The sequence below is a fragment of the Lonchura striata genome, chromosome 4 (genome assembly GCF_050655825.1).
Source record: "Lonchura striata isolate lonStrDom1 chromosome 4, ASM5065582v1, whole genome shotgun sequence".
NCBI lineage: Eukaryota > Metazoa > Chordata > Aves > Passeriformes > Estrildidae > Lonchura > Lonchura striata.
In genome coordinates this window covers 75,916,369-75,940,624 of record NC_140706.1, presented here as the reverse complement: position 1 = coordinate 75,940,624, position 24,256 = coordinate 75,916,369, and the positions used below count along the sequence as shown (strand labels likewise).

The 24,256-nt window shown below is 50.2% G+C and overlaps 2 long non-coding RNA genes across 2 annotated transcripts in view; both read right to left on the bottom strand.

Annotated features, from left to right (window-relative positions):
• Window positions 1-20,767: 20,767 nt before the first annotated feature.
• LOC146767744 (uncharacterized) lies at window positions 20,768-23,658 on the bottom strand. The gene is made up of 3 exons (XR_014955057.1): window positions 23,073-23,658; window positions 22,953-22,994; window positions 20,768-22,846 (listed from the first exon to the last, which is right to left on the bottom strand). It is a non-coding gene; the product is annotated as an uncharacterized LOC146767744 (long non-coding RNA).
• A 21-nt stretch (window positions 23,659-23,679) lies between these two features.
• The window catches only part of LOC144248925 (uncharacterized), a 109,200-nt gene continuing 108,623 nt past the window's right edge, over window positions 23,680-24,256 (bottom strand). Inside the window, exon 3 of the long non-coding RNA XR_014955056.1 lies at window positions 23,680-24,215. This is a non-coding gene — a long non-coding RNA (uncharacterized LOC144248925). The remainder of the gene's footprint in view (window positions 24,216-24,256) is intronic.

Sequence of the window (24,256 nt, the reverse complement as noted above, 5' to 3'; positions counted from 1 at the left end):
TGGAATGGAATGGAATGGAATGGAATGGAATGGAATGGAATGGAATGGAATGGAATGGAATGGAACAGAATGGAATGGAATGGAATGGAATGGAATGGAATGGAATGGAATGGAATGGAATGGAATGGAATGGAATGGAATGGAATGGAATGGAATGGAATCAACCCGAGTGGAATGGAATGGAATGGAATGGAATGGAATGGAATGGAATGGAATGGAATGGAATGGAATGGAATGGAATGGAATGGAATGGAATGGAATGGAATGGAATGGAATGGAATGGAATGGAATGGAATGGAATGGAATGGAATGGAATGGAATGGAATGGAATGGAATAGAATGGAATGGAATGGAATGGAATGGAATGGAATGGAATGGAAAGGAATGAAATGGAATGGAATGGAATGGAATGGAATGGAATGGAATGGAATGGAATGGAATGGAATGGAATGGAATGGAAATGGAATGGAATGGAATGGAATGGAATGGAATGGAATGGAATGGAATGGAATGGAATGGAATGGAATGGAATGGAATGGAATGGAATGGAATGGAATGGAATGGAATGGAATGGAATGGAATGGAATGGAATGGAATGGAATGGAATGGAATGGAATGGAATGGAATGGAATGGAATGGAATGGAATGGAATGGAATGGAATGGAATGGAATGGAATGGAATGGAATGGAATGGAATGGAATGGAATGGAATGGAATGGAATGGAATGGAATGGAATGGAATGGAATGGAATGGAATGGAATGGAATGGAATGGAATGGAATGGAATGGAATGGAATGGAATGGAATGGAATGGAATGGAATGGAATGGAATGGAATGGAATGGAATGGAATGGAATGGAATGGAATGGAATGGAATGGAATGGAATGGAATGGAATGGAATGGAATGGAATGGAATGGAATGGAATGGAATGGAATGGTATGGAATGGAATGGAATGGAATGGAATGGAATGGAATGGAATGGAATGGAATGGAATGGAATGGAATGGAATGGAATGGAATGGAATGGAATGGAATGGAATGGAATGGAATGGAATGGAATGGAATGGAATGGAATGGAATGGAATGGAATGGAATGGAATGGAATGGAATGGAATGGAATGGAATGGAATGGAATGGAATGGAATGGAATGGAATGGAATGGAATGGAATGGAATGGAATGGAATGGAATGGAATGGAATGGAATGGAATGGAATGGAATGGAATGGAATGGAATGGAATGGAATGGTATGGAATGGAATGGAATGGAATGGAATGGAATGGAATGGAATGGAATGGAATGGAATGGAATGGAATGGAATGGAATGGAATGGAATGGAATGGAATGGAATGGAATGGAATGGAATGGAATGGAATGGAATGGAATGGAATGGAATGGAATGGAATGGAATGGAATGGAATGGAATGGAATGGAATGGAATGGAATGGAATGGAATGGAATGGAATGGAATGGAATGGAATGGAATGGAATGAATGGAATGGAATGGAATGGAATGGAATGGAATGGAATGGAATGGAATGGAATGGAATGGAATGGAATGGAATGGAATGGAATGGAATGGAATGGAATGGAATGGAATGGAATGGAATGGAATGGAATGGAATGGAATGGAATGGAATGGAATGGAATGGAATGGAATGGAATGGAATGGAATGGAATGGAATGGAATGGAATGGAATGGAATGGAATGGAATGGAATGGAATGGAATGGAATGGACCCTAACCCTAACCCTAACCCTAACCCTAACCCTAACCCTAACCCTAACCCTAACCCTAACCCTAACCCTAACCCTAACCCTAACCCTAACCCTAACCCTAACCCTAACCCTAACCCTAACCCTAACCCTAACCCTAACCCTAACCCTAACCCTAACCCTAACCCTAACCCTAACCCTAACCCTAACCCTAACCCTAACCCTAACCCTAACCCTAACCCTAACCCTAACCCTAACCCTAACCCTAACCCTAACCCTAACCCTAACCCTAACCCTAACCCTAACCCTAACCCTAACCCTAACCCTAACCCTAACCCTAACCCTAACCCTAACCCTAACCCTAACCCTAACCCTAACCCTAACCCTAACCCTAACCCTAACCCTAACCCTAACCCTAACCCTAACCCTAACCCTAACCCTAACCCTAACCCTAACCCTAACCCTAACCCTAACCCTAACCCTAACCCTAACCCTAACCCTAACCCTAACCCTAACCCTAACCCTAACCCTAACCCTAACCCTAACCCTAACCCTAACCCTAACCCTAACCCTAACCCTAACCCTAACCCTAACCCTAACCCTAACCCTAACCCTAACCCTAACCCTAACCCTAACCCTAACCCTAACCCTAACCCTAACCCTAACCCTAACCCTAACCCTAACCCTAACCCTAACCCTAACCCTAACCCTAACCCTAACCCTAACCCTAACCCTAACCCTAACCCTAACCCTAACCCTAACCCTAACCCTAACCCTAACCCTAACCCTAACCCTAACCCTAACCCTAACCCTAACCCTAACCCTAACCCTAACCCTAACCCTAACCCTAACCCTAACCCTAACCCTAACCCTAACCCTAACCCTAACCCTAACCCTAACCCTAACCCTAACCCTAACCCTAACCCTAACCCTAACCCTAACCCTAACCCTAACCCTAACCCTAACCCTAACCCTAACCCTAACCCTAACCCTAACCCTAACCCTAACCCTAACCCTAACCCTAACCCTAACCCTAACCCTAACCCTAACCCTAACCCTAACCCTAACCCTAACCCTAACCCTAACCCTAACCCTAACCCTAACCCTAACCCTAACCCTAACCCTAACCCTAACCCTAACCCTAACCCTAACCCTAACCCTAACCCTAACCCTAACCCTAACCCTAACCCTAACCCTAACCCTAACCCTAACCCTAACCCTAACCCTAACCCTAACCCTAACCCTAACCCTAACCCTAACCCTAACCCTAACCCTAACCCTAACCCTAACCCTAACCCTAACCCTAACCCTAACCCTAACCCTAACCCTAACCCTAACCCTAACCCTAACCCTAACCCTAACCCTAACCCTAACCCTAACCCTAACCCTAACCCTAACCCTAACCCTAACCCTAACCCTAACCCTAACCCTAACCCTAACCCTAACCCTAACCCTAACCCTAACCCTAACCCTAACCCTAACCCTAACCCTAACCCTAACCCTAACCCTAACCCTAACCCTAACCCTAACCCTAACCCTAACCCTAACCCTAACCCTAACCCTAACCCTAACCCTAACCCTAACCCTAACCCTAACCCTAACCCTAACCCTAACCCTAACCCTAACCCTAACCCTAACCCTAACCCTAACCCTAACCCTAACCCTAACCCTAACCCTAACCCTAACCCTAACCCTAACCCTAACCCTAACCCTAACCCTAACCCTAACCCTAACCCTAACCCTAACCCTAACCCTAACCCTAACCCTAACCCTAACCCTAACCCTAACCCTAACCCTAACCCTAACCCTAACCCTAACCCTAACCCTAACCCTAACCCTAACCCTAACCCTAACCCTAACCCTAACCCTAACCCTAACCCTAACCCTAACCCTAACCCTAACCCTAACCCTAACCCTAACCCTAACCCTAACCCTAACCCTAACCCTAACCCTAACCCTAACCCTAACCCTAACCCTAACCCTAACCCTAACCCTAACCCTAACCCTAACCCTAACCCTAACCCTAACCCTAACCCTAACCCTAACCCTAACCCTAACCCTAACCCTAACCCTAACCCTAACCCTAACCCTAACCCTAACCCTAACCCTAACCCTAACCCTAACCCTAACCCTAACCCTAACCCTAACCCTAACCCTAACCCTAACCCTAACCCTAACCCTAACCCTAACCCTAACCCTAACCCTAACCCTAACCCTAACCCTAACCCTAACCCTAACCCTAACCCTAACCCTAACCCTAACCCTAACCCTAACCCTAACCCTAACCCTAACCCTAACCCTAACCCTAACCCTAACCCTAACCCTAACCCTAACCCTAACCCTAACCCTAACCCTAACCCTAACCCTAACCCTAACCCTAACCCTAACCCTAACCCTAACCCTAACCCTAACCCTAACCCTAACCCTAACCCTAACCCTAACCCTAACCCTAACCCTAACCCTAACCCTAACCCTAACCCTAACCCTAACCCTAACCCTAACCCTAACCCTAACCCTAACCCTAACCCTAACCCTAACCCTAACCCTAACCCTAACCCTAACCCTAACCCTAACCCTAACCCTAACCCTAACCCTAACCCTAACCCTAACCCTAACCCTAACCCTAACCCTAACCCTAACCCTAACCCTAACCCTAACCCTAACCCTAACCCTAACCCTAACCCTAACCCTAACCCTAACCCTAACCCTAACCCTAACCCTAACCCTAACCCTAACCCTAACCCTAACCCTAACCCTAACCCTAACCCTAACCCTAACCCTAACCCTAACCCTAACCCTAACCCTAACCCTAACCCTAACCCTAACCCTAACCCTAACCCTAACCCTAACCCTAACCCTAACCCTAACCCTAACCCTAACCCTAACCCTAACCCTAACCCTAACCCTAACCCTAACCCTAACCCTAACCCTAACCCTAACCCTAACCCTAACCCTAACCCTAACCCTAACCCTAACCCTAACCCTAACCCTAACCCTAACCCTAACCCTAACCCTAACCCTAACCCTAACCCTAACCCTAACCCTAACCCTAACCCTAACCCTAACCCTAACCCTAACCCTAACCCTAACCCTAACCCTAACCCTAACCCTAACCCTAACCCTAACCCTAACCCTAACCCTAACCCTAACCCTAACCCTAACCCTAACCCTAACCCTAACCCTAACCCTAACCCTAACCCTAACCCTAACCCTAACCCTAACCCTAACCCTAACCCTAACCCTAACCCTAACCCTAACCCTAACCCTAACCCTAACCCTAACCCTAACCCTAACCCTAACCCTAACCCTAACCCTAACCCTAACCCTAACCCTAACCCTAACCCTAACCCTAACCCTAACCCTAACCCTAACCCTAACCCTAACCCTAACCCTAACCCTAACCCTAACCCTAACCCTAACCCTAACCCTAACCCTAACCCTAACCCTAACCCTAACCCTAACCCTAACCCTAACCCTAACCCTAACCCTAACCCTAACCCTAACCCTAACTAACCCTAACCCTAACCCTAACCCTAACCCTAACCCTAACCCTAACCCTAACCCTAACCCTAACCCTAACCCTAACCCTAACCCTAACCCTAACCCTAACCCTAACCCTAACCCTAACCCTAACCCTAACCCTAACCCTAACCCTAACCCTAACCCTAACCCTAACCCTAACCCTAACCCTAACCCTAACCCTAACCCTAACCCTAACCCTAACCCTAACCCTAACCCTAACCCTAACCCTAACCCTAACCCTAACCCTAACCCTAACCCTAACCCTAACCCTAACCCTAACCCTAACCCTAACCCTAACCCTAACCCTAACCCTAACCCTAACCCTAACCCTAACCCTAACCCTAACCCTAACCCTAACCCTAACCCTAACCCTAACCCTAACCCTAACCCTAACCCTAACCCTAACCCTAACCCTAACCCTAACCCTAACCCTAACCCTAACCCTAACCCTAACCCTAACCCTAACCCTAACCCTAACCCTAACCCTAACCCTAACCCTAACCCTAACCCTAACCCTAACCCTAACCCTAACCCTAACCCTAACCCTAACCCTAACCCTAACCCTAACCCTAACCCTAACCCTAACCCTAACCCTAACCCTAACCCTAACCCTAACCCTAACCCTAACCCTAACCCTAACCCTAACCCTAACCCTAACCCTAACCCTAACCCTAACCCTAACCCTAACCCTAACCCTAACCCTAACCCTAACCCTAACCCTAACCCTAACCCTAACCCTAACCCTAACCCTAACCCTAACCCTAACCCTAACCCTAACCCTAACCCTAACCCTAACCCTAACCCTAACCCTAACCCTAACCCTAACCCTAACCCTAACCCTAACCCTAACCCTAACCCTAACCCTAACCCTAACCCTAACCCTAACCCTAACCCTAACCCTAACCCTAACCCTAACCCTAACCCTAACCCTAACCCTAACCCTAACCCTAACCCTAACCCTAACCCTAACCCTAACCCTAACCCTAACCCTAACCCTAACCCTAACCCTAACCCTAACCCTAACCCTAACCCTAACCCTAACCCTAACCCTAACCCTAACCCTAACCCTAACCCTAACCCTAACCCTAACCCTAACCCTAACCCTAACCCTAACCCTAACCCTAACCCTAACCCTAACCCTAACCCTAACCCTAACCCTAACCCTAACCCTAACCCTAACCCTAACCCTAACCCTAACCCTAACCCTAACCCTAACCCTAACCCTAACCCTAACCCTAACCCTAACCCTAACCCTAACCCTAACCCTAACCCTAACCCTAACCCTAACCCTAACCCTAACCCTAACCCTAACCCTAACCCTAACCCTAACCCTAACCCTAACCCTAACCCTAACCCTAACCCTAACCCTAACCCTAACCCTAACCCTAACCCTAACCCTAACCCTAACCCTAACCCTAACCCTAACCCTAACCCTAACCCTAACCCTAACCCTAACCCTAACCCTAACCCTAACCCTAACCCTAACCCTAACCCTAACCCTAACCCTAACCCTAACCCTAACCCTAACCCTAACCCTAACCCTAACCCTAACCCTAACCCTAACCCTAACCCTAACCCTAACCCTAACCCTAACCCTAACCCTAACCCTAACCCTAACCCTAACCCTAACCCTAACCCTAACCCTAACCCTAACCCTAACCCTAACCCTAACCCTAACCCTAACCCTAACCCTAACCCTAACCCTAACCCTAACCCTAACCCTAACCCTAACCCTAACCCTAACCCTAACCCTAACCCTAACCCTAACCCTAACCCTAACCCTAACCCTAACCCTAACCCTAACCCTAACCCTAACCCTAACCCTAACCCTAACCCTAACCCTAACCCTAACCCTAACCCTAACCCTAACCCTAACCCTAACCCTAACCCTAACCCTAACCCTAACCCTAACCCTAACCCTAACCCTAACCCTAACCCTAACCCTAACCCTAACCCTAACCCTAACCCTAACCCTAACCCTAACCCTAACCCTAACCCTAACCCTAACCCTAACCCTAACCCTAACCCTAACCCTAACCCTAACCCTAACCCTAACCCTAACCCTAACCCTAACCCTAACCCTAACCCTAACCCTAACCCTAACCCTAACCCTAACCCTAACCCTAACCCTAACCCTAACCCTAACCCTAACCCTAACCCTAACCCTAACCCTAACCCTAACCCTAACCCTAACCCTAACCCTAACCCTAACCCTAACCCTAACCCTAACCCTAACCCTAACCCTAACCCTAACCCTAACCCTAACCCTAACCCTAACCCTAACCCTAACCCTAACCCTAACCCTAACCCTAACCCTAACCCTAACCCTAACCCTAACCCTAACCCTAACCCTAACCCTAACCCTAACCCTAACCCTAACCCTAACCCTAACCCTAACCCTAACCCTAACCCTAACCCTAACCCTAACCCTAACCCTAACCCTAACCCTAACCCTAACCCTAACCCTAACCCTAACCCTAACCCTAACCCTAACCCTAAGCCCTAACCCTAACCCTAACCCTAACCCTAACCCTAACCCTAACCCTAACCCTAACCCTAACCCTAACCCTAACCCTAACCCTAACCCTAACCCTAACCCTAACCCTAACCCTAACCCTAACCCTAACCCTAACCCTAACCCTAACCCTAACCCTAACCCTAACCCTAACCCTAACCCTAACCCTAACCCTAACCCTAACCCTAACCCTAACCCTAACCCTAACCCTAACCCTAACCCTAACCCTAACCCTAACCCTAACCCTAACCCTAACCCTAACCCTAACCCTAACCCTAACCCTAACCCTAACCCTAACCCTAACCCTAACCCTAACCCTAACCCTAACCCTAACCCTAACCCTAACCCTAACCCTAACCCTAACCCTAACCCTAACCCTAACCCTAACCCTAACCCTAACCCTAACCCTAACCCTAACCCTAACCCTAACCCTAACCCTAACCCTAACCCTAACCCTAACCCTAACCCTAACCCTAACCCTAACCCTAACCCTAACCCTAACCCTAACCCTAACCCTAACCCTAACCCTAACCCTAACCCTAACCCTAACCCTAACCCTAACCCTAACCCTAACCCTAACCCTAACCCTAACCCTAACCCTAACCCTAACCCTAACCCTAACCCTAACCCTAACCCTAACCCTAACCCTAACCCTAACCCTAACCCTAACCCTAACCCTAACCCTAACCCTAACCCTAACCCTAACCCTAACCCTAACCCTAACCCTAACCCTAACCCTAACCCTAACCCTAACCCTAACCCTAACCCTAACCCTAACCCTAACCCTAACCCTAACCCTAACCCTAACCCTAACCCTAACCCTAACCCTAACCCTAACCCTAACCCTAACCCTAACCCTAACCCTAACCCTAACCCTAACCCTAACCCTAACCCTAACCCTAACCCTAACCCTAACCCTAACCCTAACCCTAACCCTAACCCTAACCCTAACCCTAACCCTAACCCTAACCCTAACCCTAACCCTAACCCTAACCCTAACCCTAACCCTAACCCTAACCCTAACCCTAACCCTAACCCTAACCCTAACCCTAACCCTAACCCTAACCCTAACCCTAACCCTAACCCTAACCCTAACCCTAACCCTAACCCTAACCCTAACCCTAACCCTAACCCTAACCCTAACCCTAACCCTAACCCTAACCCTAACCCTAACCCTAACCCTAACCCTAACCCTAACCCTAACCCTAACCCTAACCCTAACCCTAACCCTAACCCTAACCCTAACCCTAACCCTAACCCTAACCCTAACCCTAACCCTAACCCTAACCCTAACCCTAACCCTAACCCTAACCCTAACCCTAACCCTAACCCTAACCCTAACCCTAACCCTAACCCTAACCCTAACCCTAACCCTAACCCTAACCCTAACCCTAACCCTAACCCTAACCCTAACCCTAACCCTAACCCTAACCCTAACCCTAACCCTAACCCTAACCCTAACCCTAACCCTAACCCTAACCCTAACCCTAACCCTAACCCTAACCCTAACCCTAACCCTAACCCTAACCCTAACCCTAACCCTAACCCTAACCCTAACCCTAACCCTAACCCTAACCCTAACCCTAACCCTAACCCTAACCCTAACCCTAACCCTAACCCTAACCCTAACCCTAACCCTAACCCTAACCCTAACCCTAACCCTAACCCTAACCCTAACCCTAACCCTAACCCTAACCCTAACCCTAACCCTAACCCTAACCCTAACCCTAACCCTAACCCTAACCCTAACCCTAACCCTAACCCTAACCCTAACCCTAACCCTAACCCTAACCCTAACCCTAACCCTAACCCTAACCCTAACCCTAACCCTAACCCTAACCCTAACCCTAACCCTAACCCTAACCCTAACCCTAACCCTAACCCTAACCCTAACCCTAACCCTAACCCTAACCCTAACCCTAACCCTAACCCTAACCCTAACCCTAACCCTAACCCTAACCCTAACCCTAACCCTAACCCTAACCCTAACCCTAACCCTAACCCTAACCCTAACCCTAACCCTAACCCTAACCCTAACCCTAACCCTAACCCTAACCCTAACCCTAACCCTAACCCTAACCCTAACCCTAACCCTAACCCTAACCCTAACCCTAACCCTAACCCTAACCCTAACCCTAACCCTAACCCTAACCCTAACCCTAACCCTAACCCTAACCCTAACCCTAACCCTAACCCTAACCCTAACCCTAACCCTAACCCTAACCCTAACCCTAACCCTAACCCTAACCCTAACCCTAACCCTAACCCTAACCCTAACCCTAACCCTAACCCTAACCCTAACCCTAACCCTAACCCTAACCCTAACCCTAACCCTAACCCTAACCCTAACCCTAACCCTAACCCTAACCCTAACCCTAACCCTAACCCTAACCCTAACCCTAACCCTAACCCTAACCCTAACCCTAACCCTAACCCTAACCCTAACCCTAACCCTAACCCTAACCCTAACCCTAACCCTAACCCTAACCCTAACCCTAACCCTAACCCTAACCCTAACCCTAACCCTAACCCTAACCCTAACCCTAACCCTAACCCTAACCCTAACCCTAACCCTAACCCTAACCCTAACCCTAACCCTAACCCTAACCCTAACCCTAACCCTAACCCTAACCCTAACCCTAACCCTAACCCTAACCCTAACCCTAACCCTAACCCTAACCCTAACCCTAACCCTAACCCTAACCCTAACCCTAACCCTAACCCTAACCCTAACCCTAACCCTAACCCTAACCCTAACCCTAACCCTAACCCTAACCCTAACCCTAACCCTAACCCTAACCCTAACCCTAACCCTAACCCTAACCCTAACCCTAACCCTAACCCTAACCCTAACCCTAACCCTAACCCTAACCCTAACCCTAACCCTAACCCTAACCCTAACCCTAACCCTAACCCTAACCCTAACCCTAACCCTAACCCTAACCCTAACCCTAACCCTAACCCTAACCCTAACCCTAACCCTAACCCTAACCCTAACCCTAACCCTAACCCTAACCCCCCGCTCCGCCCCCCGACACGCCCCCCCGACACGCCCCCTGCTCCGCCCCCCTGCTCCGCCCCCCGACACGCCCCCCGCTCCGCCCCCCGACACGCCCCCCTGCTCCGCCCCCCGACACGCCCCCCTGCTCCGCCCCCCGACACGCCCCCCTGCTCCGCCCCCCGACACGCCCCCCTGCTCCGCCCCCCGCTCCGCCCCCCGACACGCCCCCGCTCCGCCCCCCGACACGCCCCCCGACACGCCCCCCGACACGCCCCCCGCTCCGCCCCCCGACACGCCCCCCGACACGCCCCCCGCTCCGCCCCCCGACACGCCCCCCGCTCCGCCCCCGACACGCCCCCCGCTCCGCCCCCCGACACGCCCCCGGCTCCGCCCCCCGACACGCCCCCGGCTCCGCCCCCCGACACGCCCCCCCGGCTCCGCCCCCCGACACGCCCCCCCGACACGCCCCCCGACACGCCCCCGACACGCCCCCGGCTCCGCCCCCCGACACGCCCCCGGCTCCGCCCCCCGACACGCCCCCGGCTCCGCCCCCCGACACGCCCCCCCGGCTCCGCCCCCCGACACGCCCCCCCGACACGCCCCCCGACACGCCCCCGACACGCCCCCGGCTCCGCCCCCCGACACGCCCCCGGCTCCGCCCCCCGACACGCCCCCGGCTCCGCCCCCCGACACGCCCCCGGCTCCGCCCCCCGACACGCCCCCCTGCCTGGGCGGGGTTAGGGTTAGGGGAGGGGCTGGGGGCGGGGTCGGGGGCGTGGTTAGGGGCGGGGTTAGGGGAGGGGCTGGGGGCGGGGTTAGGGTTAGGGGAGGGGCTGGGGGCGGGGTCGGGGGAGGGGCTGGGGGCGGGGTTAGGGTTAGGGGAGGGGCTGGGGGCGGGGTCGGGGGAGTGGTTAGGGGCGGGGTTAGGGTTAGGGGAGGGGCTGGGGGCGGGGTGAGCGTCGGGGGAGTGGCTGGGGGCGGGGTGAGCGTCGGGGGAGTGGCAAGGGGCGGGGTGAGCGTCGGGGGAGTGGCAAGGGGCGGGGTGAGCGTCGGGGGAGTGGCTAGGGGCGGGGGAGTGGCAGGGGGCGGGGTGAGCGTCGGGGGAGTGGCAAGGGGCGGGGTGAGCGTCGGGGGAGTGGCAAGGGGCGGGGAGAGGAGGAGGGGTCGGGGCTACCTACTAGAACCCCTATTATGTATATAGTATATATATACACACTATAGTATATATAGTGTATATATAGTGTATATATATAGTATATACAGTATATATACTATATAGTATATATATAAAAAGAAGAAAAATATAAAGTCTGGTGCAGCAGTAGAAATTTTGATGCTCCCAGGGAGTAAAAATTTCTCTTTTAAATGTTTTTTTTTTTTTTTTTTTTTTTTTACTCCCTGGGAGCATGAAAATTTCTACTGCTGCTTTTTTATTCTAAGTTTAGAAAGGAAGAGAAAGAGAGGAAAAAGAAGAGAGAGTGAGAGGAAGAAGAGGAGAGAGTGAGAAGAAGAAGAGGAGAGAGTGAGAAGAAGAGAGTGAGAAGAAGAAGAAGAAGAGACAGTGAGAACAAGAGGAGAGAGTGAGGAGGAGAGAGTCAGAGTGAGAAGAAGAAGAGGAGAGAGTGAGGAGGAGAGAATGAGTAGAATAAGAAGAACAGACAGTGAGAACAAGAGGAGAGAGTGAGGAGGAGAGAGTCAGAGTGAGAAGAATAAGAAGAGAGAGTGAGGAGGAGAGAGTGAGTAGAATAAGAAGAAGAGACAGTGAGAACAAGAGGAGAGAGTGAGGAGGAGAGAGTGAGTAGAATAAGAAGAAGAGACAGTGAGAACAAGAGGAGAGAGTGAGGAGGAGACAGAGAAAGAAAAATGAAAGAGTTAGAGAGAAAAGAAAAACCAAAAAAGTCAGATCAGAAAGAGTAAAGAGAAAAAGAGTGAAACGCAAACAGAAAAGGAAGCGCTGGAAATGAAAGAGAAAAGGAAATGGGCGAGGAAAAAAAGAAATAGAGACGGAACAAAAGGTAGGGTTCGAGAGGGAAAGAAATAGAGAGTTAGAAAGACAAAAGAGTTAAAGTTAGACAGAAAACAAAAAAGTGTTAGAGACAAAGAAAAGGATAGCGAGTGTTAGAAAGACAAAGGGTGACAAAGAGAAAGAAAGACAAAGGGTGACAAAGAGAAAAAAAAAAGAAGAAGAAAATGCAGTGAAACCTAGATTGAAAGAGACATACAAAGAGACATGGGGAAATACAAGTAGAGGACTAGAAAAAAATAGACAGGGTTAGAGAAACATAGAGATGTGTTAGAAATGGAAACAAAGGAAACACAGCCAGAGACAGAGAAAGAGTTAGACGTGGAAGGATAAAGTGAGGAATAGACTAAAGAGGAAAGTAAGAGGCAGAGGGAGAAATAGGGTTAAAATGATGACGTGACCACACCAAAGAAAGACAGGACACGAATGGTGGGCGGGGCAGAGGGTAAGGGGAATTGTTATTGGGGCTGATTAATCTTTATTCCTTTAATTTAAACTTCAGCAATACACAGGGAAATAAAGTATACAAATGTGAGTACAGATACAAATACAATTAAAAATACATCGTACCTGGGTACACAAGTACAAGTCCAATTTACATACAGCAAAATACATCAAAAGACAGGAACAACTGCAGATACAGAACAATATAATGTACTACAAGCCAAATACATATTGACACAATATAACCGTTTCAGACGAGCCCTTTACGCTTTTATTGTTATGACACGCCCAGAACAAAAACGGCACGAAACTCTCGGCCGACCTGCACGCCCCCTTCCTGTTGCACAGAAACTCACATTCGCTGCAACTGCATTCTGACCCCTGAGGCGTCGTCTCTCCTCGGGAACGTGGTTCCCTGGAGACTCCCAAAAAATCCTCCTGCCTGACGAAAACCTCGGTCCCGGGGCGGTCGGCACCCTAACTTTGGCGATGAACGTCGCCTCGCTGACCGGCCGGGACCGAGGAAAAAAAAACCCAGCCGGGGGGAAAAAAAAAAAACCCCCCGGCTGGGGATTTTTTATTCTAAATTTAAAAATGAGTGGCAAAACCTGAAAGGCAATATGCACAAGGTTATGACTGCTTCACACACACAGCACTCCTTCGGCTTACACGCAAACCCACCCTCGCTCTCATCTCAACCGCTCCGCTAAGCCCTGGCCGCCGATGCTCGGTCGTGACGCTCCTCGGGAACGTGGCTCCCGGGAGACTCCCAAAAATTCCTCCTGCCTGACGAAAACCTCGGTCCCGGGGCGGTCGGCGCCCTAACTTTGGCGATGAACGTCGCCTCGCTGACCGGCCGGGACCGAGGAAAAAAAAACCCAGCCGGGGGGAAAAAAAAAAAAACCCCCCGGCTGGGGATTTTTTATTCTAAATTTAAAAATGAGTGGCAAAACCTGAAAGGCAATATGCACAAGGTTATGACTGCTTCACACACACAGCACTCCTTCGGCTTACACGCAAACCCACCCTCGCTCTCATCTCAACCGCTCCGCTAAGCCCTGGCCACCGACGCTCGGTCGTGACGCTCCTCGGGAACGTGGCTCCCGGGAGACTCCCAAAAAATCCTCCTGCCTGACGAAAACCTCGGTCCCGGGGCGGTCGGCGCCCTAACTTTGGCAATGAACGTCGCCTCGCTGACCGGCCGGGACCGAGGAAAAAAAAACCCAGCCGGGGGGAAAAAAAAAAAACCCCCCGGCTGGGGATTTTTTATTCTAAATTTAAAAATGAGTGGCAAAACCTGAAAGGCAATATGCACAAGGTTATGACTGCTTCACACACACAGCACTCCTTCGGCTTACACGCAAACCCACCTTCGCTCTCATCTCAACCGCTCCGCTAAGCCCTGGCCACCGACGCTCGGTGGTGACGCTCCTCGGGAACGTGGCTCCCGGGAGACTCCCAAAAATTCCTCCTGCCTGACGAAAACCTCGGTCCCGGGGCGGTAGGCGCCCCAACTTTGGCGATGAACGTCGCCTCGCTGACCGGCCGGGACCGAGGAAAAAAAAACCCAGCCGGGGGGAAAAAAAAAAAAACCCCCCGGCTGGGGATTTTTTATTCTAAATTTAAAAATGAGTGGAAAAACCTGAAAGGCAATACACACAAGGTTATAACTGCTGCAGACACACAGCTGCAGACACAAGTACACACAAACCCTTACAGACAGACACAGACAATCGCACTCTCACACGTTCTTCTGCTGACAGGCTGGCTGCCACCCTTACGTGAAAGAATACGCTGAAGAATATGCTTTAAACGCATCTTCTGACCGCAGCTCCTCGATGTCGAATGGTAGATTCCAGGAAATCCTGTAGGCACCCGGCGACCTATGAGACAAGGGGAGGCGGTCAATGACTGACTATCTGAGAGCTAGGAGCTACACAGACTCTGGGCCCATCGCTGTTGTACCCGAAACCCCGTAGAGGACAGATGAATGGCAAAGTTTTATAACTGCTCTACCTAAGCGTAACTACGTGGCCGGGCAAGGCAGCTCCGATCCTAATTGGCACAACAGAGGTGCATACAACATAAGCCAACGTTAGGTACATACAGTATAAGCGCAAACAACATAAGCCAAGGTAGGTACATACAGTATAAGCGCAAACAACACAAGCCAACGTTAGGTACATACAGTATAAGCGCAAACAACATAAGCCAAGGTAGGTACATACAGTATAAGCGCAAACAACACAAGCCAACGTTAGGTACATACAGTATAAGCGCAAACAACATAAGCCAAGGTAGGTACATACAGTATAAGCGCAAACAACATAAGCCAACGTTAGGTACATACAGTATAAGCGCAAACAACATAAGCCAAGGTAGGTACATACAGTATAAGCGCAAACAACACAAGCCAACGTTAGGTACATACAGTATAAGCGCAAACAACATAAGCCAACCTAGGTAGGTGTAACATGCGCGTGTACGATATAAGCCGATGTAGGTAGGCGCGACATAAGCTGACGGAGATAAGAGATAAGTGAGGACTTGATACAATTCTCCAGAAGACTAATTTTTAAGCCCTATATCCTTTGAGAAGGCAGATGCTACAGAACTACTGTGGTCAGGTGATGAGGGGCTAATAAGCTCTGTACGGAAGTCCAAGAGAAAGGCTACCAAAACTGAGAATGAAGATGAATGAGAACATCTCGTGTACATCTTTCGGTCCCAAAAAAGTAAATATGTAAAGATGCCGGAATAATTGATATCCGGAAAGGTATGTGAGCAAAATATGGCCGATACGGCAAAAAAATGATGCTGCTAAAGCATGGAGATGTAACAAAGACCTATGACACAGACAACGGGACACGGACACAGACAACGGGACACGGACACAGACAACGGGACACGGACACAAGTGGAAACTGCCTGGCAATTTCATCTTATGGACCCAAGATTCCTAAGCCAAGATGAGCCATGGGCTGATGATGCCAAAGGAAAGAGAGCCCTAGGGCAATAGCACTTGATGATGATGTGTAACTCCTTTCAAGATGTTAGTGCCAAAGCACTTAAGAGGAAGCCTAAGAAGCTCAGTAGGCCTAGAGAAGGAAGAAATGACTACAGGGTGACCGTGGCTATAGCTGCGGACGTGAAGGCGTGCTCCTATGGTGAAGAGATCCACGACGACGTCGAGAGTCGAAGAAGGCCGCCGATGCGAACGTCACGAGAACGCGGATAGGGATCGGAACTGCCCTGCCCGGCGACGACTCTGGGGGGGCTGAGGAGAAACCCTCTCCCTTTGCTCCCGAGGGGCCCGTCCCACTATGGGCCTCTTCTCTGAGCTAACATCAAATAGCCTCCTGTGCTAGTAAAGGTTTTCCCCCCCAGCTCCCACCTACTGGCCCCAGCACTTAGCTTTTGCAAGATGACCGGATGGAATCCCATGTCAGTTGGATGTGGACGGCAAGACGTTCTGTGCATCAGCTTCGGTGCTCCCGTTTCCAAACTTCAGCTACGCTCCTCCTCAGGGTACCTAAGACAAAACGGAAAATTCAACTAGTGCACACAAAAAGAGAAATCCCCGAAACTCTGACACACCGCTGCCCCGGCTCACCTGAAATCTCAGTTTGACTCCACCGGCTGCCTGGAGGATACCTGGAAAACAAAAAGGTACACGCTTAAACATGCTGCTGCATAACGGTCACCTGTGAGTCACCGTGCCTAAATGCCAACTCACCCGCTCGCCTCTGTTCCTTCACACAGCTCGGGCAGCGACAGCACCTGCAAAAACACAAAGCAAAAAAAACCCACACTGAGAAACTGTGAAAACAACATCCCCCTGACCTGAAAAATACGCACACCCAGACCTTACACTTGAACCCACCTGGCCTTCGACATCCGGACCGAAGACATCTTGCAAGACGACTGCCTAAAATAAAACAAAGGAACCAAGAATGGATGCTTAGAATTGCACCAGAAATTGAGACCTGATTCAGAACAACTCCTTCTGTCCACTGCTCACCTGGCACACTTGGCCTTGACTGCTGCCGTCTGCCTGGACCTCCTAAAAATAAAGGCAAAGAACACTGTGGTAACACATTCACCATTTAGGCTTCCCCTGCAAATGCAAACAATGACTGACCCGCTCATGGCAACACCCTCCCCCAGGACTGGGGCCCTCTGCCGCAGATTTGAACTGTCAGCATCTGAAAGGAACTTAAGACTAGTGTCAAACAGCTGCAGGAAAATTTAGCTGCAGCAAAAAGTTATATGAATATCCCCATACAATCTAGAGCCCAACTACACCCTGCATTACAAATTTCAAGTCCCCAGGACTTGTGCTATTACAGGCTATGCAACAGGGCAGAGCAGCTCCAGGAAAAATACGTGCAGACACCCGTGACACAGGACAGGGAGAGCTTTTGAGGAGAAAAAAGGACTGAGAGATGCAAAGATAATAGGGTGCACCAGAGACAAGTGACAGGACACACACAGGAACTGCTCTGCCCTGAGCACCTCAGCATTGTGGTCAAAACAGACACTTTCCCTTTAGGTGGCTGAAGGAGACACTTCTTGGACATCCTCTTATCCAAAACTGATGCAAAAACCCCTTCTAGGAAGTCCTAACTCAGCACCCACTTCCATCCCCTCTGTGGGTCATAACCCTCAACTTATCTTGCATGCAGCAAATGCCTGTTGGGTCCAGAAGACGGCCATGGGCCGGTCTGCTAAGTTCCAGCTGTCACCTCTTGGTCTGCCGAGAGAGAGAAAACTAAACATCAGTGCACGGTCTTAGCAGCACATCGGCTAAAACCTGGTAAATCTGTTACTCACCATCCTCCTCAGAATGCCTGGGTTCCTGGCCTGCACACTTCAAGCGTGCTTGGACTCTGATGCCATCATCGCAGGGTACACCTAGGTTAAGTGGAGACAAGACAACATGGCATTGCTGAAACATGAGAGTACTGGGCTGTGGTCCTTTGCTCAAATTACAAACATGTTATGGCAAACTCCTGATACAATCTACAGCCCAACTACACCCAGCATTACCAATTTCAAGTCCCCAGGACTTGTGCTATTACAGGCTATGCAGCAGGGCAGAGTAGCTCCGGGAAAAATATGTGCAGACACCCGTGACACAAGACAGGGACAGAGAGCTTTTGAAGAGAAGAAAGGACTGAGAGATCAAAAGAACACAGAGTGCACCAGAGACAAGTGACAGGACACACACCGGAACTGCTCTGCCCTGAGCACCTCAGCACTGTGGTCAAAACAGACACTTTCCCTTTAGGTGGCCTAAGGAGATGCTTCTTGCACATCCCTGTCTCCAAAATTGACACAAAAACCCCTTCTAGAAAGTCCCAACCCAGCACCCCTCTTTCATCCCCTCTGTGGGTCATAACCCTCCACTTATCTTGTACGCAGCTGCGGATGCAAATCCCTCTTGAGTGTAGAAGGTGGCCATCTGCCTGTCTGCTAAGTTCCAGCTGTCACCTCTGGGTCTGCCAAGACAAAGAAAACTAAACATCAGTGCACGGTCTGAACAGCACATCGGCCAAAAACTTGTAATTCTGCTACTCACCGTTCTCCTCAGAATGCCCGGGTTCTTGGCCTGCACGCTTCAGACGTGCTTGGATTCCGACGCCGTCATTGCAGGGTACGCCTAGGTTAAGTGGAGACAAGGCGACATGACATTGCTGAAACATGACTGTACTCTCACACCCCCCTCCCTACCTCCCGGACTCACCGCAACTCCGCAGCCATTCCTCAGGGCTGCTCAGATGGGACCTTGAAATGCAGGATTGGAAGGCTCCGTCACAGGGTCCTGTAATGCTTCCAGAGAGATCCAAAGTGCATGAAACCTGATCCATCAGCTGGTTGGTAACAGAGTTATGCATACTCCGAGTCGATTCCCTAAAGCCCACAAACAAGAATGGATGCTTAGAGTCACACCAAAAACGGAAAGCTTAGCAAGAACAACTGCTTTGGTCCACTGCTCACCTGGCACACTTGGCATTGACTGCTGCTATCTGCCTGGACCTCCTAAAAATAAAGGCAAAGAACACAGCTGTAACACGGTCACCATTTAAGCTGCCCCTGCAAATGCAGACAATGACTGACCTGCTCATGGGAAAATCTCCACACAAGACTGGGGCCCTCTGCCACTGATTTGGACTGTCTGCATCTGAAAGGAAGTTAGCACTAGTGTCAAATGGCTGCAAGACAACTTAGCAGAACCAAACATGTTATGTCAATATCCTAATACAATCTAGAGCCCAACTGCACCCAGCATTACAAATTTCAAGTCCCCAGGACTTGCGCTATTACAGGCTATGCAGCAGGGCAGATCAGCTCCGGGAAAAATACGTGCAGACACCCGTGACACAGGACAGGGAGAGAGAGCTTTTGTGGAGAAGAAAGGACTGAGAGACCCAAAGATCACAGAGTGCACCAGAGGCAAGTGACAGGACACACACCGGAACTGCTCTGCCCTGAGCACCTCAGCACTGTGGTCAAAACAGACACTTTTCCTTTAGCTGGCCTAAGGGGACGCTTCTCGCACATCCCCGCTCCCAAAGCTGATTCAAAAGATCCTCCCAGCACACCCTCTTTCATCCCTCTATGGGTCTGAGCCCTATACTTATCTCTTGGGCATCTGGGGATGACGATCCATGTCGCATGTGAATGGAGGCTGCCTCGCCTGCAGGGAATGTCCTATGGTCACCGGGCTGTGGTCCCGTGCTCAGCTACAATCGAGAACACCAAACATCACTGCATGATCTTAGCTGCACAATGGACAAAACCCAGCAATCCTGCTACTCACCGTTCTCCTAAGAATGCTCGGGCTGTGCACTTTGGCCAGGCTCGGAGGCTACCACCGTCATCGCAGGGTCTGCCTGGGTTAAGAAGAGACATAGTGACTCAGCATTGCTGAAACCTAAGAGGACCTTGGCTCCCCCTCCCTACCTCGGCGACTCACCGCAACTCCTCAGCCATTGCCAATGGCTTCCTGGATGCCATCGTGAAATACAAAATTTCAAGGCTTCATCTCAGAGTCCTGAAATACTTCCAGAGGGCTCACAAGCACAGGAAATCCAGGCCATCGGCTGTCGGTCACAAAGGCTTGGCATACTCTGAGTGGATTCCCTAAAGCACACAAACAAGAATGGATGCTTACAGTTGAATCAAAAAGTAAAAGCTGAGCAAGAACAACTGCTTTGGTCCACTGCTCACCTGGCACACTTGGCCTTGACTGCTGCTGTCTGCCTGGACCTCCTGAAAATAAAGGTAAAGAGCACCGCTGTAATACAGTCACCATTTAAGCATCCCCTGCAAATGCAAACAATGACTGACCTGCTCATGGAAACACCCTCCCCCAGGACTGAGGCCCTCTTCCACAGATTTGAATTGTCTGCATCTGAAAGGAAGTTAGGACTAAAGTCAAACGGCTGCAAGACAACTTCGCAGAACCAAACATGTTATGTCAATATCCTAATACAATCTAGAGCCCAACTGCACCCAGCATTACAAATTTCAAGTCCCCAGGACTTGCGCTATTACAGGCTATGCAGCAGGGCAGATCAGCTCCAAGAAAAATATGTGCAGACACCCGTGACACAGGACAGGGAGAGAGAGCTTTTGAAGAGAAGAAAGGACTGAGAGATCAAAAGAACACAGAGTGCACCAGAGGCAAGTGACAGGACACACACCGGAACTGCTCTGCCCTGAGCACCTCAGCACTGTGGTCAAAACAGACACTTTCCCTTTAGATGGCCTAAGGAGATGCTTCTTGCACATCCGTGTCTCCAAAACTGACACAAAAACCCCTTCTAGAAAGTCCCAACCCAGCACCCCTCTTTCATCCCCTCTGTGGGTCATAACCCTCCACTTATCTTGTACGCAGCTGCGGATGCAAATCCCTCTTGAGTGTAGAAGGTGGCCATCTGCCTGTCTGCTAAGTTCCAGCTGTCACCTCTGGGTCTGCCAAGACAAAGAAAACTAAACATCAGTGCACGGTCTGAACAGCACATCGGCCAAAAACTTGTAATTCTGCTACTCACCGTTCTCCTCAGAATGCCCGGGTTCTTGGCCTGCACGCTTCAGACGTGCTTGGATTCCGACGCCGTCATTGCAGGGTACGCCTAGGTTAAGTGGAGACAAGGCGACATGACATTGCTGAAACATGACTGTACTCTCACACCCCCCTCCCTACCTCCCGGACTCACCGCAACTCCGCAGCCATTCCTCAGGGCTGCTCAGATGGGACCTTGAAATGCAGGATTGGAAGGCTCCGTCACAGGGTCCTGTAATGCTTCCAGAGAGATCCAAAGTGCATGAAACCTGATCCATCAGCTGGTTGGTGACAGAGTTATGCATACTCCGAGTCGATTCCCTAAAGCCCACAAACAAGAATGGATGCTTAGAGTCACACCAAAAACGGAAAGCTTAGCAAGAACAACTGCTTTGGTCCACTGCTCACCTGGCACACTTGGCATTGACTGCTGCTATCTGCCTGGACTTCCTAAAAATAAAGGCAAAGAACACAGCTGTAACACAGTCACCATTTAAGCTGCCCCTGCAAATGCAGACAATGACTGACCTGCTCATGGGAAAATCTCCACACAAGACTGGGGCCCTCTGCCACTGATTTGGACTGTCTGCATCTGAAAGGAAGTTAGCACTAGTGTCAAATGGCTGCAAGACAACTTAGCAGAACCAAACATGTTATGTCAATATCCTAATACAATCTAGAGCCCAACTGCACCCAGCATTACAAATTTCAAGTCCCCAGGACTTGCGCTATTACAGGCTATGCAGCAGGGCAGATCAGCTCCGGGAAAAATACGTGCAGACACCCGTGACACAGGACAGGGAGAGAGAGCTTTTGTGGAGAAGAAAGGACTGAGAGACCCAAAGATCACAGAGTGCACCAGAGGCAAGTGACAGGACACACACCGGAACTGCTCTGCCCTGAGCACCTCAGCACTGTGGTCAAAACAGACACTTTTCCTTTAGCTGGCCTAAGGGGACGCTTCTCGCACATCCCCGCTCCCAAAGCTGATTCAAAAGATCCTCCCAGCACACCCTCTTTCATCCCTCTATGGGTCTGAGCCCTATACTTATCTCTTGGGCATCTGGGGATGACGATCCATGTCGCATGTGAATGGAGGCTGCCTCGCCTGCAGGGAATGTCCTATGGTCACCGGGCTGTGGTCCCGTGCTCAGCTACAATCGAGAACACCAAACATCACTGCAAGATCTTTAGCTGCACAATGGACAAAACCCAGCAATCCCGCTACTCACCGTTCTCCTAAGAATGCTCCAGCCGCTCACTTTGGCCAGGCTCGGAGTCTGCCACCGTCATCGCAGGGTCTGCCTGGGTTAAGAAGAGACAAAGTGACTCGGCATTGCTGAAACCTAAGAGGACCTTGGCTCCCCCTCCCTACCTCGGCGACTCACCGCAACTCCTCAGCCAGTGCCAAGGGCTACCTGGCAGCCATCGTGAAATACAAAATTTCAAGGCTTCATCTCAGAGTTCAGCAATACTTCCAGAAGGCTCACAAGCACAGGGAATCCAGGCCATCGGCTGTCGGTCAAAAAGGCTTGGCATACTCTGAGTCGATTCCTTAAAGCACACAAACAAGAATGGATGCTTACAGTTGGATCAAAAACTAAAAGCTGAGCAAGAAGTAAAAGCTGAGCAAAAACAACTGCTTTGGTCCACTGCTCACCTGGCACACTTGGCCTTGACTGCTGCTGTCTGCCTGGACCTCCTGAAAGTAAAGGCAAAGAACACTGCTGTAACACGGTCACCATTGAGGCTGCCCCTGCAAATGCAAACCAGGACTGACCTGCACATAGGAAAAACCACACCCAGGACTGGGGCTCTCTGCCACTGATTTCAGTTGTCAGCATCTGAAAGGAAGTTAGGACTAGTGTCAAATGGCTGCAGGACAACTTAGCAGAACCAAACATGTTATGTCTATCTCCCCATAAAATCTAGAGCCCAACTACATCCTGCATTAAAAATTTCAAGTCCCTAGGACTTTTGCTATTACAGGCTACGCAGCAGGGCAGAGCAGCTGCGGGACAAACACATGCAGACACCCGTGACACAGGACAGGGACAGAAAGCTTTTGAGGAGAAGAAAGGACCGAGAGACCCAAAGAACACACAGTGCACCAGAGACAATTGACAGGACACACACCGGAACTGTTCTGCCCTGAGCACCTCAGCACTGTGGTCAAAACAGACACTTTTCCTTTAGCTGGCCTAAGGGGACGCTTCTTGCACATCCCTGCCCCCAAAGCTGATCCTAAAGGCCCTCCCAGCACCCTACTTTAATCCCCTCTGTGGACCTTAGCCCTATACTTATCTCTCAGGCATCTGGGGATGAGAATCCAATGGAGGCTGCCTCGCCTGCAGGGAATGTCCTATGGTCACTGGGCTGTGGTCCCGTGCTCAGCTACAATCGAGAACACCAAACATCACTGCATGATCTTAGCTGCACAATGGACAAAACCCAGCAATCCCGCTACTCACCGTTCTCCTAAGAATGCTCAGGCCGCTCACTTTTGCCAGGCTCGGAGGCTGCCACCGTCATCGCAGGATCTGCCTGGGTTAAGAAGAGACAAAGTGATTCGGCATTGCTGAAACCTAAGAGGACCTTGGCTCCCCCTCCCTACCTCGGCGACTCACCGCAACTCCTCAGCCATTGCCAAAGGCTACCTGGCTGCCATCGTGAAATACAAAATTTCAAGGCTTCATCTCAGAGTCCAGCAATACTTCCTGAAGGCTCACAAGCACAAGAAATCCAGGCCATCAGCTGTTGGGGACAGGGGCTTGGCATACTCTGAGTGGATTCCCTAAAGCACACAAACAAGAATGGATGCTTACAGTTGAATCAAAAAGTAAAAGCTGAGCAAAAACAACTGCTTTGGTCCACTGCTCACCTGGCACACTTGGCCTTGACTGCTGCTATCTGCCTGGACCTCCTGAAAATAAAGGCAAAGAACACTGCTGTAATACAGTCACC